General features: G+C 36.1%; 1 protein-coding gene across 1 annotated transcript in view; it reads right to left on the bottom strand.

The window, feature by feature from the left end:
• Positions 1-16,931, bottom strand: part of LOC106100683 (insulin-like growth factor-binding protein complex acid labile subunit) — a 57,445-nt gene extending 40,514 nt beyond the window's left edge. The window contains exon 1 of the mRNA XM_013279654.1: positions 16,647-16,931. The gene's annotated coding sequence lies outside the window, so the exon portion shown is untranslated. The remainder of the gene's footprint in view (positions 1-16,646) is intronic.
• Between the last annotated feature and the right edge of the window lie 1,699 nt (positions 16,932-18,630).

Raw genomic sequence — 18,630 nt, 5'->3', positions numbered from 1 at the left:
GTGTAAAAGTGTATTTACGTAAACGGCATGCAAATTACCTGTCAACAAAGAATAGCAAATTAGTTATCTTACTATTAATATTATAAATGTGCAAGTTTAGATGGATGTTTGTAGCCTGAACGGCTCAACGAATTTCGACGAAATTTGCTATAGATGTAGAGGATATTCTGAAAGATCACAAAGGTTACGCACTTTAGTTTTATTTAATTCCACACGGACGGAATCGGGGGTGAAAGCTAGTCATAATGTTTTCCATAACCAACTAAAAGTCTTTTTCTTAATGTTATCACAACGCTGTCAAAAGATTTCATTGCCGTGTTATAAGGTGTATTTGTTAAGGGAACGACTTTTATTGTGCTGTAAATATTTTAGACGGCGATAAGCAGCCCTTCACAGATAAAGCAAATTGATCGGGACGTGGAGAGTGGAGTTAGGAAAGGTTTATGCGTTACGTGGGTGGGTTTAATTGAAACGATGAGATTGCGACAGCGATCCTGTATTAATATTTAAAACCACTAGTTAGTACAACGTGATAAGAGATCGTAAATCATTTCACGCGTATACAAATCTTCGAAACTGCGTTATAAATTAACTTTCACTGCAACACGATCTTATATGATGGATTTATATTAGATCTACGTAAGATATAATTTAGTATCTGTACCAGTTATGCATTCAAGTCACATAAGAAAACAAAGCATTTTATATTTTATGCAACAACTAGCTGTTCTCGTGCGGCTTCGTCGGCATCAAATTATGAAAACTTAATTTTATTGTTTACATTTGACAAATGTCAAAATTCTAATGACAACGAATGCGTTTGACATATAATGACATAACCTTGCCTGCTTAATGTTGGCCTCTTGTAATTTATGGTCCTATTCCCACATGTAGGTTTTTTTTCAATTTATTTACCCCTCAGTTAAATAGCGCGATAATATATAGTCTAAAGCGTGTCGTAAATGTAGGGCTTTTTATTAAAGAAAGGATTATTCAAAAATATGTTATGATTGCTGACACTTACGCCACAAAGTAGTGTATGTTTACGCTTTATTATATTAGTATAGAAGTACTGATTATTTGATATTTTGACAACAAATACAACTGTACATAGCTGTTGTGTTTGTTTGTTTGAATATAATTTATCTATCCGACATGGATAATCATTATAAAAATATTATTTCACATTTTAAAATGTGTAATTATTAGTTAAGTGATTCAGATTTATAAGGTATAATGTCAACTACAGGCGTATCGTAGTATGACGCAACGCCCTCATTAATATGTAGATATAACTCGTACAATATGTATGTTGACATATGATCCGTCTAAACATCTAAGAGCAAACAGCGTCAAGCATGTAATATTGTATTAAACATATTACAAGCGTAAAGCTGCAAGATCAATATAATTATACTCGAGTAAGTGAAACGGAACGTAATTTCGTCGGATTTGCCTTTCCGTCAGTCTTATTGGAACTTAGCCGAAAGCTATGCCCTTTAAATAGTACGATCGTGCATAGCCCGGCTTTTGAATTAAGACGTGTAATCAAAATAGTCATGTAACAATTAAAATTAATTCAATGTGGGAGAGATATGCTTTAAAATGTATAATGTATAAATGGAACTAGCAGTTCCTGTAATAAGACCTAACTACTGTAACTTTGGAGTCAAGATTTTAGGAGCCTAGAAGACTTTTAGGTATGGTACATCTAAAGGTCTTGTCTTTTAAGGGCTTGTTTCATTAAACATTACATAAATATCCACCATCAAATCACATCCCATTCATTCGATTGTAGAAAGTAATAAAAGACAAACATTATGAATTCCCCTATTCATGATCTCATAGGGTTGTGCTTAGACGTCTTTTTATTAGGATTTAATTAAGTGTTTGTCGGAAGCTCGGAGCATTAAGCGCGTGCAGCGAGGGGGTTACGAAATCGCGTGGCCTTGCATTGTTCCATCATAGAAGACTGTATTAAATGCGCCTTAACCCTAACATTGTGCGATATCGAGCACCTTATGTATTATTCAGTTCAGAGATTCAGAGATTAACAATGGGCGCCTAACGCGTGCTGGGACTTTTATTAACATTAATATTAATAACGCACATTAATAGTAAAGGAAAAAATAATGGCATTCAACATAATTAAAAGAATACATTCATAAGTTCCTTGAATTTACCAAAGACGTAACAACTTCCTATAATAGCAATGCTACAACTTCTTCACTGAAAGCGACACAAAACAAGAATGGGAAATAAAAGCAAATCCAAGAAACATCAACAGTTAACTAAAATGTAAGTGTTTACAGTTTACTAGAAACTGTGCATAAAGAAGTTGTTGCGAAGTTAAAGAAATGTGGACTAATTTAAAACATAAGTAATTTTTTACTGAGAAAATATTACTTATTTAAAAAGTATTACCTATAATAACATTGATTCAATATATTTAAAATGTTTTAAATTACCAAATTCACTAATTGTAACTTTATATGTAAAACAAATAAAGTTAAAAAAAATTCTCAGTCCGTAAGTTAAACGTTCTAAAAATTAACATGTCAATAAAATTATTATCAGTATTTAAACTAGATAGTTAAATTATTACTAGTACTAATTTATCTAATGGGTTGCTTCTAAACTTATTAATGTTGAAAACAAATTAAAAATAATGACTGTCGGTTAACATTTTTCTGGAAGTGGGCTTTACAAAAAGGCGAGTGCGAGCAGTGCGGTGGGGCACGAATCGATGGCCGTTTGACGGGCAGCTGCAGAATAAAGTTATGAGCATTTTTATTCCACGACTCGACGGCCCCGATCGGCCGAATGCACCTGCCCTCGTCGGCCGCAACGATTGACACCTTTCCCATTATGAACAAACCAACGTGGATACGCTGCACAAAAAATACAACAATAGTATGCACGCAGCCCTTATTATTGGCCCTTTTACAATATGAACCTTTCATCTTAACATCTTCATACAATCCCAGCCATTAGTAGAGGCGTGTGGGCAGTGGGCTCGAAGCTAAATAAAACTATTGTTAGAATAACAAAACATCCAAGTGAACATCTTCATGAAATGACATCTCAGTCCCGGACCTATTGTTATGTGCCTCGTGGACTTCGCCGGAACAATATTTCCGAACGAAATTTATTGCCAATTCCACATAATGTTTACCGAAAAGTGAGCGAATGGTAGGCGAGTGAATCACTTATTGTAATAATATAAAGGACGCCAGATTGAAAGCGTCCGATGAAAGCCGACTCGGCTCGAAGGAGCATCGTTTGACGGTAATGATTTATGGCAACGGAACGATGTAATTTTAGCGCGTTAATGTTAGAAAGATAAATGCTATGGGACGTTTTTGTCAATTTTGCAAAACAAAAAAATACAAATTTTAAAACATAACATTAACAGTGGTAATCTAAATATTTCTTGATTGGCCAGAAATAATAGGGTTCGAAAAAAAAGTTGCGTGTTTTTCCAGTTCCATAACTGGTGTAGACCGCAGGCGCGAATAAAAACCATCAACCGCAGAAATACCGAGCGAACCGCACGCTCGTCGGAGACGCAGTCATCTCGCTACATTTTATTCTATATTTAGTCAAACCAAACTGGATTAGCAATCGTGCAAGGTGCAAGTTGTCCATCTCCGAGCCACGCGCCTGCGACACTTTACACTACTTATTGGAACTATAAAAACTTGAACAATGTTCAGCTTCTTCGCGGTAAAATTGTTGCTAATGTATTCTAAAAATTGTAGATGCTGTTTAACCGATTTACTTGTCCAACAGAAGTTAGAAGTACAAAATTAAATGTAGCCATCGAATCTTATTCTGCTAACAATATAGCGTTAATGATAGCGGTCGCTATATTCGGAGGCGAAACTGAGCCTTCCAGTTATGAGACTCGTCTGGAAAACCTACTTCGTTAACCGCCGCTCCTGTAATGACTCGCTTAATTCGAGATAATTACGCTCCCAGCGAAAGCAAACGTTGGCCCAGGAATTTATCGGATCTCGTCAAGCGAAACGTTCTACACGCTAAAGCTTTTTGAATCATCTTCTTTGCCGAAAGTTACAAAGTGTATACAATTACATTTAATAAGTTGTTGGGTAAATAAATTTGAATCTATAAATACAGGCGTTTTCGTATTTAAATGTATGACCTAATTTGTATGCGGCGTGTGTGCGGTCCCTTCCCATCACGAACTTACAATATCCGTCCGAATTAATAAATAACAACTTTATTATACTGTATCACGTGCGCGTCACTCGTTCTATCGAAAATCGTTTCGTTTTAATCAAGAATGAATCAAGTTAATATTCGCGATCCCCGAATGCGGTCCGACTTTGGAAACATTCCCAGAGCCCATTTTAATATTCAACGTCGAACAAAGGCCACTTTTTATTTGAAGCTTCCTCTTCAGATGCTTACTTATTGTTTTTTCGGAGTGTCGCTTAGACATTCCGTCAGTCGGTTTGAAATAATTCAAATTAAATATACCTCCCGCGCGGTGCGGCCGCGGCTCCGTGAATGTTAAGAGGCGCCGCTGCACACTCCCTTGCCGGAATTGGAAATGAGTGCGGTTGATGTTTTGTTTTAATAAACCCACATATTTGCCTTCAAAGTAAAAGCTTTTTATTTGATTTGTTCCCGGGCAAACGAGTTCCCTTTAAGCGACCATTAGGGTTGCGACTTTGATACGTATGTCTAGGGATATCTCGACGGTATTTGGTTTATTCCACGAACATGAAGAATGTGTCCTATCCTTTGATATTTTTGCACGTGAAAATTCGTAACTAACAAAGTTACGTATATTTTGCTTTGAACATCCAAATAACGTCATGATACAGACATATAATTGATTTAACCATATAGGACTTATTTGCAGCATTAGAAAGATAAATAAAAATTTAGAGGGATAGGACAAAAACTCTTTATAACTCAATTCTCCCCACGCATCTATATCTAGCGCTAGTTTTAGAGACTTACAAATACACTGTTTCAAAGCCATAACTCGAAACAGCAACTAATAAAACATCATTAAGCTACACGATGTAACACGCAAATGTGACAATCGCATAAGACACGGTGCAGGAATTGAAAATTATGTACATTGTCTGTTACTATTATAGTACCTGTTAGAATTATAACGTCTAGACGAGCAGGAACGTCGCAAGAACAAAACGAATGCAAAGCGTTAGCGATGCCACTGAGCTTGCGGACCAGCCTATTGTTGGAAATATACCTAAGTCAAACGAAGGTGTGTCTGTTTTATAGTATGAAAGTGGTGAAGCGAAACTGATACATACTAATTTAATTAACCACAATCTTACCATAAGTTCAACTTTTTACGTGAAATCAACTGTGGCACTGAAAATGGTAAAATTTTCTCGTAGTTCATATTTCTGGTAAAAAATTTAGAAAGAGCACAGTTATTGTTTTCTTACTAATATTATTTAATTATAGTTTGTAGTCTATACGGCTGAACGGAGCTCGATGAAATTAAGCATCGATAGAGTTTGGAAGAACATATAGCCCACTTTGTTTTTTTTTTAATTATGCATGTAGACGCGGGCGAAAGTTAGTTTTTATAAAAACTACCATTAATTTGAGGACGAAATGTTAAATATTTATAAGTTTGACCGTGTAAACTTTAAAGGCTATAATTTGTAAGCATATCGTTTTAAATATTGGTTTATCAACGTTTAAAATTGCAAGTATCACGGTGTCGACCACGCTTGTTCGTGACAGAAGAGAATTATTTTTTCGCTACAACCGCACAATCACACGCCTTGCCAGCGGAAAATCCACAGCGGCTTTAGTAACATATTTTTAAATATAATATACTTACCACAACAGATCTTACTAAAAGAGTGTCGGTGGCTCAGTGGTTTGAACACTCGACTTGTAATCTACAGGTCTTGGGTTCGAATCCCGCCGTACCAATGTGATTTTTAGATTTTTAACTGCGGAGGGGCGGGCGGTTTATGCCGCCGCCTTTACAACAGTGTGGTGCGCTCTAAGGCGCTCTACGGAGCGCCCATATGGGCGACGAGGCCCCTGAGCAGGGAGAACATGGTCCTGCTACGACGTGCGCAGCGGACCATGGCTCAGAGGGCCTCCAGGGCGTACCGCACCGTTTCATACGAGGCGGCCTGCCTTATCTCCGGAAGCCTCCCCTGGGACCTCGAAGCCGGGGTACTGGCGGAGGTTTACCGGAGAAGAGCCCTGATGCGGCAAAGGGACGAAGAACCCCTCCCGGAAGAGATTGTACGCTGGAGGAGGGAAGGTCGCGACGATCTCTTCCGGCGATGGGAGCAGAGATTGGCGGGCGTCTCGGCGAGCAAGCGGCTTGTCGAGGCTGTCCGCCCCGTCCTGCGCCAGTGGGTGGAGGCGAGGCACCGGGAGCCGACTTACTACCTGACGCAGCTACTCACAGGGCACGGCTGTTTCGGCCGTTACCTGTGCGTGGTTGTGGGAATTGAGTCGGATCCCGGGTGCCGACATTGCGCGTCAGGCGAAGTGGACACAGCCGAGCACACGCTCGCTGTGTGCACGGGCTGGGATGCTCAACGCGCCACGCTCACTGGCGCAATCGGACGGGATCTGTCGCTGCCGGCCGTCGTACGATCGATGGTCGGCAGTGAAGTGAGCTGGGCCGCCGTCGCCTCGTTTGCACGCGAGGTGATGGTGGCCAAAAGAGAGGCCCTGCGGGTACGAGAACGTGCCGGCGAAACGCTGCCGCCCCGCAGGGCTCCAGCGAGGGGCCGCCGGCGTGCGAGATACGCCGCGGCCCTGCAGATGAACTGAGAGGGCCACGCGCGACGGGTCGGGGGACCTGTCGCGCCGAATGTGGCGGATGTGCCCCCTCTTGTGTTCCGAGGGGGCCATCATCGTAGGGTGATGGGAGGGGTTTAACATCTCACCCCTCCCTACACGTGTCGAGCCCCTACCAAGGGGCTCCCCCTAGCCGGGTCGTGGATAAACTAACGTAGATGCCACGGCCCGGTTGGGCGAAGGAGAACACCGCGGGGTTTAGTGGGTAGTCCGGCCGGGATTAAGGCCGGGAGTCCCACACGAAACTGTCCCTGCTGCCTCCGCAGCATGGACGGTGAAGTGCGTAAATGCATTCCCCGCGACAACAAAAAAAAAAAAAAAAAAAAAAAAAAAAAAAAAAAAAAAAAAAAAAAAAAAAAAACAGATCTTACTAATATTATAAATGCGAAAGTTAAGATGGGTGGATGGATGTTTGTTAGAGTTTGTAGCGTAAATGGCTGAACCGATTTCGATGAATTTTGGTATACATGTAGAGGATCGTCTGGAACAACACACAGGCTACTGACTTTTGTTTATTTTTTATCCCAAGCGGACGCAGTTGCGGGCGAAAGCTAATAAAGCTATAAATTTTTTTTAATGCTGCCTTCAGAAGACTTTCTTCATAACGAAATCCTATTTTGACGTTACTAATGCTTTGTTTCTTTAGTGTTTCTTTATTAGTATTTTAACAATATTATAGCAGTAGTATAAATTATTCACAATATATATATCGTGTACACGTGCAATCTTCTCTTCATGCCTTCTTAGCTGTCAACTGTCACTGTCACTGTCACTGTGTTACAGTATCTACTTTATAAGAAGTAAAACTTAGCATGATACATACAATCTTTAACTTCTTTTATGTCTTTGAAATTCAATAATCTGACCATTGTAGTTTTTTATTTTTAAAATCAAAACATACTAATTGATAGCTGCTGTAATTTAGAGCAATAATTCTACCAAGTGTAGTCGTTTATTAGTCATTAAAAATATCGAACGATACATTTTCGATACCAATTCGGTATCTTGAGGTGTGGTCCCAATATTGATCAAACGTCTTGCGGCGAGGTTCGTAATTAAATAATTATATGGAATTTATGCCGCTATGTGTCTGACGGAGAGGGTTTTAATTAAGACGTATTGTTCAACGAACCGTGGCGTGACTTCTAAAAACTTTGCCTTCACCGTTTCGAATCCTTCCATTACGGATGTACATTGAAGTTCCTGTTTAAATCGTGCGGTAAAATTTTAATAAAAAACTAGTTAGTCACTTTTGTCGACTATTTAAAATTCTTTAATCGATTTCTTTTGTTTTTTATAGGACACAGGATAATGTTTTAGTGTTGCAAGAAACTATGAGATAAATACAATTAAATGAAAACTTGACTTCAACCAATTTAAAGTACAAAGTATTAATTTCGAATAAATAAAAGTATGAACAAACGCTCCTTAACGTTTAAGCATCAGACTTAACTAGAACTATCGTTGACTTTTCATCAACTATCGAAGTGAAATAACAAAACCGAAAGTACACTCCTAAGTAAACGGGCGCTGTCCCGAGACCGGCACTAGACGACAGAAAAATAAACTCAACGGGTATTATTAACATTGAGTACAATCTCGTGAAAAATCAAACTCTTTTTAAAAAAAACGTCATGGGAAAAAGTTAAAAACACACCTGTCCGAATACAAAGCTGGGATATTGTTTTAAATAACCCTCGCGGGTGATTACAGCTAACCCAGACTTCAAATTCCGATACGTTTTTGCGTCGATAAAAACTGATATTCCATTCGGCCGCGCTCCGTATATTGAGTTAATGTCGGTCGTGATTGTGCTTCTATCTCTGTCGTTTGGTAGTGTTAGAGAGAGATGGACATTGTGGTCGGGGTAGGTTGGAATCGCATTTTATGGTAAGTCGGGTCGGCAGGTGCAGCGCGCACCTGCGTCGCGGTCGGACACCGCGAGATGCGAGGCGGGATGATCAGGACAACGAACTTGTACCACAACCAATATCTAGGAATAATATTATCACTATCAAGATACACAATAAAGTAATTGAATTCCAAGATACATACGGACTGGAAGAAAGACAATAACTAACCATTGGTAGTCTGGATCTTATTTTAAACAAATTAAGATATGATCTTTTGGGAAGTTGGTTAAAAAGCTAATGAGATTAAATTCGGCTCTCGTACCAATTTAGACATAAAAAGACACTCTCTACTTTCCTTAAGGATACCAATACGATAATTGAATCATACCGAAAAATATAAATGAGGAAATTCTGATCAATTTTTTAATCAAAATACCAACAACAGAATTACGCATTTCCCAAATTACGAACCATTACGAGGAGAAAATTGCAAGCTTACACCTTATTAAAATTGAAATTAAATTTTCATATTAATGAATCAATCAAGGACATAATCCCTTTAAATCCGTCAGTAAAAGGGATTAAGTAGCAATTCGCTTTGGTTATAGTGTGAGAGCCATCAGTTACCTTTACTTAAATTACAAAAGCAATTCAGTACAGCCGTTATTAATGAAAATATCAATTACTTGTACTAATGATATTCTCTTCAAGTTTAGAATAAACTTAGACCGCTCGATTGTTTTAGGGATTATTCCCAACCGTCACACCGCTCTGTCCCTTCGTGGAGACAGATTAGAATAAAAAGCTTCATCCGTCCCACCTTTTGCGACGAGGAGACCGTTGGAACTTGTTTTATTTCATAACGGCTCCATCTGTCACCTTATTGGTGAAAAGAGAAAATTTTTATTCTCACGTAGGGACAGAGCGGAATGACGGTTGGAAATAATGCAGTTTTAGACTCCTTTTTCACTAGTATAACAGCGCGACTGCAAATTTCATCACCGCAGTTTAAAGTGCTGAAATCGAAGTCGTGCAGCTAGTTGCGTAGTGAAAAGCGGGTCTTAACGAAGACAGCGCATCAACGTAATTAAGTTCCAAATGCAGGATAAATTAGCTAATGATGTGTGAGGCGGAGTGCTTCAGAAGCGGTTTGTCTTAACTGTTACTAGTTCTGGTACGTTGATCGAAGTAATGAAATCACTGTACTCAAGCGAGTGCTCACGAGCCGAGTTTAACATGAGTTTTGTAATTGATTGCTAAGTACTAACGTATAAACTTAGTCTATGATGGTGATGTTTATATGACAAACTTTATATGGAATCTATAATGTATGAAGGTACTGTTAATTACAAGATTGGAATTATGATTCAAGTGACTAGTAATTTCGTACAAAAAGCGAGCGTTATTATTCAAGATGTTGTCTTACGTTATTTTTAATACTCTATAGTTATACATTCTATAGGTAACCAAGCATTCCATAGCAGGCATCTAGCAATTCAGGGTCAAAGGGATTGTTTAAATACCCGAAGCCTCATAGGACTGGTTTTCTTATCGATACGGCTATTAAATACGTAACGTAACTTACGAAGGATGGTTATTGTTTGAGTATGTATTGTTTTTATATGACGATATTTTCAGGACCTAAATAAATTACATAATCCACTTCTGCGCTAAATAACTCCGATGATAAAGGCGCAAAAATAAATCGAATCTTTAGAACAAATTTCATCTGTCACTAAATTCCTTCACATTTTTTAGTCTGTAAAGTTCTAACTTTAGTTAATAATGTTCGCTGCTTTGTAATTTAATTTAATAATAAAGAAACAATTGGTGTAGTTTAGTATTTGAGGTTACGTAAACAACCATTGGCACACTCCGCGCATGTAATTTATTTAGGTTCGTGTTAAATGCTCCAGTAAATCTTTAGTTAAAGCGGATTTACGTTCTATATTATAGTCGTTATTTAACAATTCGTTTGTTTTTATAACTATTATTTAATAATAACACGGACGAATCCGGATCATAAAGTAGTCTATCCGGAATATCCGGAGATCGGAAGAGGCGAATTCTGTTCGGATATTGAATATTGATCGCACACCCTTAACCCTGATGTATCGGCGGTCGTTACCGGCTTTCTAGGGACGATAAAGGGATGTTTACCGATTATTCAATTGTTCTCTCCAAAAACACACCATCGTTTGATCAGGAAAAATCAAAATAACTAAAACTATATTTGACACGTCTTTATACGTGTTAAAATTTTACTGGACGTATGTTTGTTAGAGTTTGTAGCCTAAACGGCTAAACGGATATCGATGAAATTTGGCATAGACGTAGAGAATAGTCTGCAAGACATTTACATTACATTTCTTTTTTTTTAACTTCACGCGGATGGAGTCGCGGGTGGAAGGTAGTCATTCATATTTTGGCATCGCATCTCTTTATAAATTTGTATTCAGTTTTATTGATTTTGCTAAATTTAGAAATGAAAATTAATCACGTGAATCTTTACTGAGATTTTGATATATGGTTTTAAAGCAAAGAGTAATTAAGATAATTTAGTAAATGATATTGTTGTTGCTTGTTTTTGCTCTTAGGAAGGTGTATCTTAAAATAAACAAGCTTCTACAACTACATTATGAACAAGGTTTCCTTTGATTCAACGCTAATGAGCTTTAAATATACTTGTGGTTTACGTGCGAAATTTTCATAATGAACTGATAAGTTGGATGCTTAATATCTTTTATATTTATGAGATATTTTTTTTTTATTTAAGTGGCATTAAAATTTTAATTGTCTTGTGTCTTATATTCAAGTAAATATTTGTTTTTAATAATAGCATTTTAATGTTCAAATCGCGCAAATTATTCAAACCAAATTTGATTTGCTTAAGCTAATTTCATGGCATTGTTACGCCCGTTCTTTTTCAAACTACATTTTAAATGAATGATTTAATTCCATTGAACGCTGTTAACGAATAATAAATGCACGTAGTGAACGTCCATTAAAGTGCAGTGAACTAATTCGTTAAGCTACAGTGTAAAGATCTGTGGAAAACATCTAATTTTTACCGTGGGAACTTTTGTTGTGAACACCGGCTATGTGTGGTTTGGACGTAGACTAAATTATTATAACAGGTATAGACAGCTTACAGCTCCGAAGCCTATGAAGCGAATAGACCTGCGCTAGGGTCACCAACAGATTTGACATTTTGTTGCAGACATATTTACAATGTTATCAATTTCAGTGAAGTAGAGTTTAAAATTTGAATTTTTCGTACAAAGTTTCTTTTCTAATTGTTTCATTCACGTTTTATAAAACTATTAATATTATTAATAAGTACATTGTCACCTTTACGTGTGTGATAACTGATAACCTACGATAAGAAATCGCTGACAACTCACTAACGAATTTCAAAATAATTTAATATATACCGTAATAATGATTATTTAACTGGACATTTAGTTATTATTATTATTTAATTTTAATAAAACTTATTAATTTAAATACGTATTAATAATTTAACTTAATAATTTCATATGGGGTCTAATAAAATCATTTTTACTAGCTGTTGCTCGCCAATTCATCCACGTGAATTTAAATAGAGGCTCAGTAGTTCTTGAGTTTTTTCAATACATACAAAATACAAATATCTTTATAATATTAGTATAGATTAAACGATGAATGATATTTGTAAAATTAACAATGGCAGCCCTGTTGCGGCGGTTGCAAATAACTTATTCATACGATCCGTATCCACGTTCGTATGAACGCACATTCATTAATGCCAATAATAGACGTGCTAAGTTTTTCTTTCACCCCATATATTTACAACGAGCGGTAGCAATATTTATAATTCAATTCTCAAACGATGGCTACTAATTTCATTCTTCTTTAACATGTTCTGGGTAAAAATTATAGACCAATTGTGTCAGGTTGAAGTGACTCATTTGCTTTGGTTTTTTCTGAGTACCATATTTGTATTGTCTACTCTTTAAAGTTTACTTGTAATCATACATGCTTGACTTATAACTCGCTTATTAATTGGCATTTTTATATTTAAAAATGATGTTACATTGATGCAATGTTATGTTGATTGTATCATACTTATATTACAAATACGAAAGTTTAGATGGATGGATAGATATTAGAGTTTGTAGCCTAAACGGCTGAACGGATTTCAAACAAATTTGGTATAGATGTAGAAGCTAGTTTCACAATGATACAACGACTGTTACTTTTTTTACGACTGTTACTTACTACTGGCAATTAATAATTTTGAGTACTGGCTGAAAGTTCATCCTGCAAGATGCCATGGCGACGATCGAATACTGATGACCGTTGTCATTGAATGGTGGAATGATGCCCATTGTTATTGATAAAGTCAATTGGTTAACCTCTGTAATTGTTTGCAAATCCGATTAGATTGTGCTGTGTTAAGATGGTGTTTCTAATATTACGCGACTGTTATTTCATTGTCTCCAACATACGCACGGCCACAATTGGGGATAGTTACCGTATATTGATCTGCCTTCCTTTAATTCTGGAAACCGCTCGTCACTCCGACATATTAAACTTGAACAAATAATACAATTATCATAAATAAATACTTGACTCGATTAATTTATTCCAATTCTTTGTAATACGGATTACAAAAGGAACAAACATCAGTTTGCGAATGCGACTGACGCCTACAACAAAACTACTCCAGCCGTGTATCTTTATGTCCAGTTGATGTGCTGCAAATGTAATTTGCAACAGTAGGGATAACATCAAAAGAAATAGAATATTTAAAATTGATTATATTCTAGCGTCTTGCGAGTATTATTTAACTAAATAATTTGGTAATAAACAAGGCTTCAGTTTTTTGTACGAAGCGAATGTCTAAAGATCAGTGGTTGATGACGAAGTGATGTCTTCTAATGGCTGTCTTCATTCTTACTCATTTCCAAAGTCAGCATCTCGATACACGAGCCATTTAACTATGTAAACAAAGAGCTATCAAATGTTTTAGATGTACAGACTATCTCTGATTGGATCTATATGAAAAACGTATTTTAATTCGATCGTATTTTAATCATAACACTTTTAGTGGACATAAACATGATATAGAAGCGTCTAGAGGTTACAACTGGCAATTAAGTTTTAATTTTCTCACTAATTATATGAAAAAAGCCTTTCCGTGTTCGTTTAAGTGGATACAAGATACCTATTTATAGCCAACTTTTCTATAATACGATATTTTTATATCGATTTTATCGACTACTTTCTAATAACGTATAATGTTACAAAATACGCAATCAATCGATAAGGTTTTATAGATCTTCTAATAGTCTATGGAAAGGCTATTAAAAAGTTAGTAATAGACAAAAAATACTTTATAATGTCTCATGGTAAAATCTAATTCTCGGCATTTTTAATACTTCTCCAAGAAAAAAATTGAGATTAATTTTTGGCAACAAAAACATTAATTTTCCATAAATCTCGAGAAGTATTCAATGAATTCGAAATGGAATATTTGTATAATGTAAAAAAAACTTTTAAGTTGAAAGGTAAACTTCTAACGCCTTTTGTCGAACGAGGATTACACGGGAACTGCGTTAGGTCAGCCGCTGCCAGCTACCGATAATGGAATAAAATCGTGATTCTCTCACCATCTCGAACATTATAAGGTATTACTTTTGCCAATAAGCTCTTGACTGCCATGTTTTAAGGAAAACTTAACGAAGATTGTAAAGTTAATTGTATTATTCATAAAATCTACATTCTATACTGGCTTCAAATAAAAGGCAAACCAGCAGTAAGCCGGCCTGGTGGACTGGCCTTGTCACTGCTAACTTAGGGTAAGCTCCGAGCTCCTCAATGGGGATATATAGTGAACTGTGGATGATGATTTTGTTTCTTAGGTCCGAACCTACTACCTCAATATGCGATCGTTAGTCTTAACTATTGGGCTATTGGCGATAAAATTTCTGAGAACAAAGCGTCTACTACAGTTGTCGTACCATTTTCCTTTTACAATTATTCATTTGTAAATCACATCGCAGATACGATATTAATATCAAATTGTCAACATGATCTGTATCTATTAATTAAGAGTAAATAAACTTTATCGATCTAAGATGTTACAAACGGTCACACAAATCAATCTAGATGCGGTGAGATCAGATGGGCCGGACTCGGGACTCGGGGCGGTCCGGTTGGATCAATTTTCTGTTTACAGCCGCCGGCTATCAAAGAACACCGCCCTGAATCTACTAATTGGTGGTAATAGTAGACCGAACCAGCAACAACCAACTATTAAATTTAAGGCGAAATTGTCTACAAAATTTCTATAACAGTTTGATTGTTTCATAAAGGTTTGAACGTACATCCCGTGGGAAACCTTAAGCTCTACATCAAGGCTTAAAATCTTTTTATAGTTTTTTTTTTTTACTTTTTAAAGCACAAATATAGTTTTAAAAAAATCTTTTGGGAATGTTAAAATACATATTATGTTAACCTAAATACTACACCGGATTTAAAATTTGATTTTCTAATTAATTTACAACAAAAATTGTACTTTCGAAACGTTAAGTTAAAATAGATGAAGTGTCTAAAGTGTCATATAGGGCACGTGTTCTAAAAAAGGAGATAATACAGAGCACTTCTAACGATTTTTTGCTCGAAAAACTCTTATGAAAGAAACTCGACACAGTAATTTATAAAACAAGACGTCGCTCTGAGTACGAGATGATTGTTCCAGCACGGTTCAATGGACGCGTTACTCGTTAAGGAATAACGAAAAATGATACACTGAAAATAAATTACATACTAAGTTTTTATTACCTTCGAAAGCTTTATTAAAGAGCTTAACTTTCACTTCAACTTTACATTGTACATTAATGCTGCAGCATTGTTTGGATAACTTAATTTAGTAATCATTGTAAACATTTTTCTAATTTCTAACTATACAAGTTATAATTTAACACAAAGTGAATAAGTTCTGTATAATAACTTAACGATAATTGTAAGTTATTTACCACAAAATGTGATTCCAAACCAAAACACATATATCGCAAAAAGCATTATTGATAAAAGTAATATACATCATGAATGCAATAAACATAACATGGAAACATTTTACAGTAAATTAAATTAATAAAACGTTTAATAAACGACTGAACATTATTTCTCATAATACAAAATTGAAAATCGATTATGGCTAGAAGTCGTTAGCAAATTGAAAAACGTGCGAGTAAGAAAATACCAAGGCGTTTTTATTTTCTACTTAGAATTCCAGAGCATAGAATATTGCGCCCCAGAGTGTTTTCTTCAAGGTTCTTTAACGTAGTAACGTATAAAGACGAATTCTCATGTCAAGCAATGTCCGTAATGTGGAAATTCCATACGCTACACTTCACCGGACACGCTCACTGACCGGGAATCTAATGTTTCAACGTAAAAACGATACGCCAATAAATATTTCACCCGTCAAACAACCCGTATACTCAGCTCAATAATGTCCGATAAATCAAACGCCACGTATCTAACATTCTATTTGAATAATAACCTAACTTTCCCGATATCGGGTGTCGTAGCATCTTTACTAATTTATGAATAAGCGTACTGAATTCTTAAATAGTTGGAAACAGCAGTAAACTTTTCCCTCGAACTCCGTTACAAACGGTAAAGACAAATACCACTTAGCGACAACCAGGAAAGTGACTTGTGAAGACAAATAAAAAACTCGTAGCGTCTACTACTTTAAAATTCATGAAGGAGTTCAAATGTTTATTGCATTATTGTTGTTTATTTTCAAACACGTGACATTATCGAAGGAAGCGAGCAGCGATAACATTTATGAATTGACCTTTACAACACAAACAAAAGATAATAAACTCGTCTTGTCATACATATTATAAAACGGATTTGATTTATTATAGTGGTCTAATTAATTTATCCCCTACGTACCTTTTAAGCTCGTAGAAATAACGGCAGTTTTCTAAAGTCCGTCAACTTAAATTAAAAGTAAATAATTTGTAAATTCTAATTCGACAGTCACTAAAACAAGCGATTAGTTCGACATATTACGTCCACACTGCAGCACAGGCACAGTCAGATCCAGTTCATAGCACTCAACACGCGTGTAGTTCCGTATTAATTATTTTCTATTTATGATAATCACGAGATCGGACGTAATATACGATCCGGGATGAGGCAACGGGACACATGCGCTTCGCTCGCGCGCCAGGCGTATACTGACGATCTCCAGCGTTAAGCTTTTCTAAATATACACCCCCCGACATTTTCCCGCGCACCCTTCGAGCGCAACGCGTGTTCCATGCAATTTTCTATAAATTTTCGCATAAGCTCCAAAGCCATCCTGTCAAAAGCTGTTTTTGCCTGAGCTCATTCGGGAGCTGCTTTAGGTGCATTGTTGTTATTGAATTAAGCGACCTTAACCGAAACTCGTTAAACTGTTTGATAGCACAATATTGTGATAATAATGTAAGATGTTTTTTATTTAATTCAATTTGAAATAATGTTATTTCCATGTTTATTATTTGACATTCGAAAAAGTTTTAAAAACTCAAATAAAATCAGTTGGGTTGATTGCGTTATTTATTTTATGTTTCCTATTTTATTGTAATATCAACAAAATTGTGTAACATAATGAGCTTTTGTGCCTTTACACAAATAAGATAAATAATTAATATATATTTCAAATAAACCAGAACTTAAATTCAGTTTGTAATATGCGGAGCGAAATGTGCAAATTGTTTACCTGCTGATTCAAACGGCGAAATTTCTATAATGTGCGACAAATATAAAAAATGCAGCTGCTTCTATCCTTTTCCTAAAAACATTTGAGATGTAATTAAAAAAGGGGCTGAATAGGAATAGGTCTTCCGGTTAGTTTCAACAAACGAAACGCCAAAATAATATAGTTTTTGAAAATATAATTTTTGAATTACAAAAGAGAATTTAAAATTTGGTCTTTAATACCAATATATCTATTGTTATTGTTAAGAATCTTTATTCCAACATAGGGAATCTGTGACTAACCGTGAGACTAGATATGTATATTTAGCAGCATTTAGCAGTAAATACTATATATCTTCTGGTACAAAACTCGATGACAATCACTGAGTTTTCCGAACAATACGAACAGTGATTTAGTATTTGACAGTGGCAATTTATTGTAAAGCATTTGCCTGTTGCCTCACTTTAAGTTTACACACCTGGTGTCTGACAAGGGCATAAATAACTCTTATAAACTCTATTACAACTACCATAAATATCAGTTTCCTTTGTAACCGCTTAATTTTTCGATAGTCTACAGACTTGATTTGTAAATCAAATTATACTAACTTTAAAATCACATAAAGTATCTGCAATAGTTCACAGTATAGTATAGTTACCTCAAAGGCCGGCAACGCATCTGTAGTTCCTCTGGTGTTGCAGATGTCCATGGGCGTCGTTGACCACCTTTGTGTTCCCGCCGCTCGTTTGCCCCCTTCTCTTATAAAAAAAAAAAAAGTATAAAGAACCTGGCAATCACATTATCATCGTGTCTTATTCGACCTTTAGTCACTACCATTGTCTACGTGCTAACTAGAAGTTAAAATATAACTTTTAATAACAATAAAAACCTAACCTTAAAACTTGTGATAAGAAACTTGAACGTAGAAGCGTCGATGTTATTCAAATTTCGAACGATACTGAAACTAAACTTACGAATTACTTGACAAGTTCAAATTATATCTAGTTTCGTAGTAGAAGTAGCTTCGTACCGTGACTTCATCCGTATGGAAATAAAAAAAAAACTTAGTAAGTAGCTTATATGTTCTTTTAGACTGCGTTCTACATTTGTACTAAATTTTATCGAGATCCGTTAATCATTTTGGAGTTATCTATACTACCTATCTTACTAATATTATAAAGAGAAAACATT

This window comes from Papilio polytes, unplaced genomic scaffold (genome assembly GCF_000836215.1).
Source record: "Papilio polytes unplaced genomic scaffold, Ppol_1.0 DF824047.1, whole genome shotgun sequence".
Lineage (NCBI taxonomy): Eukaryota > Metazoa > Arthropoda > Insecta > Lepidoptera > Papilionidae > Papilio > Papilio polytes.
Note: the sequence above shows the minus strand (reverse complement) of the source record. Positions and strands in the feature narration are given on the sequence as shown.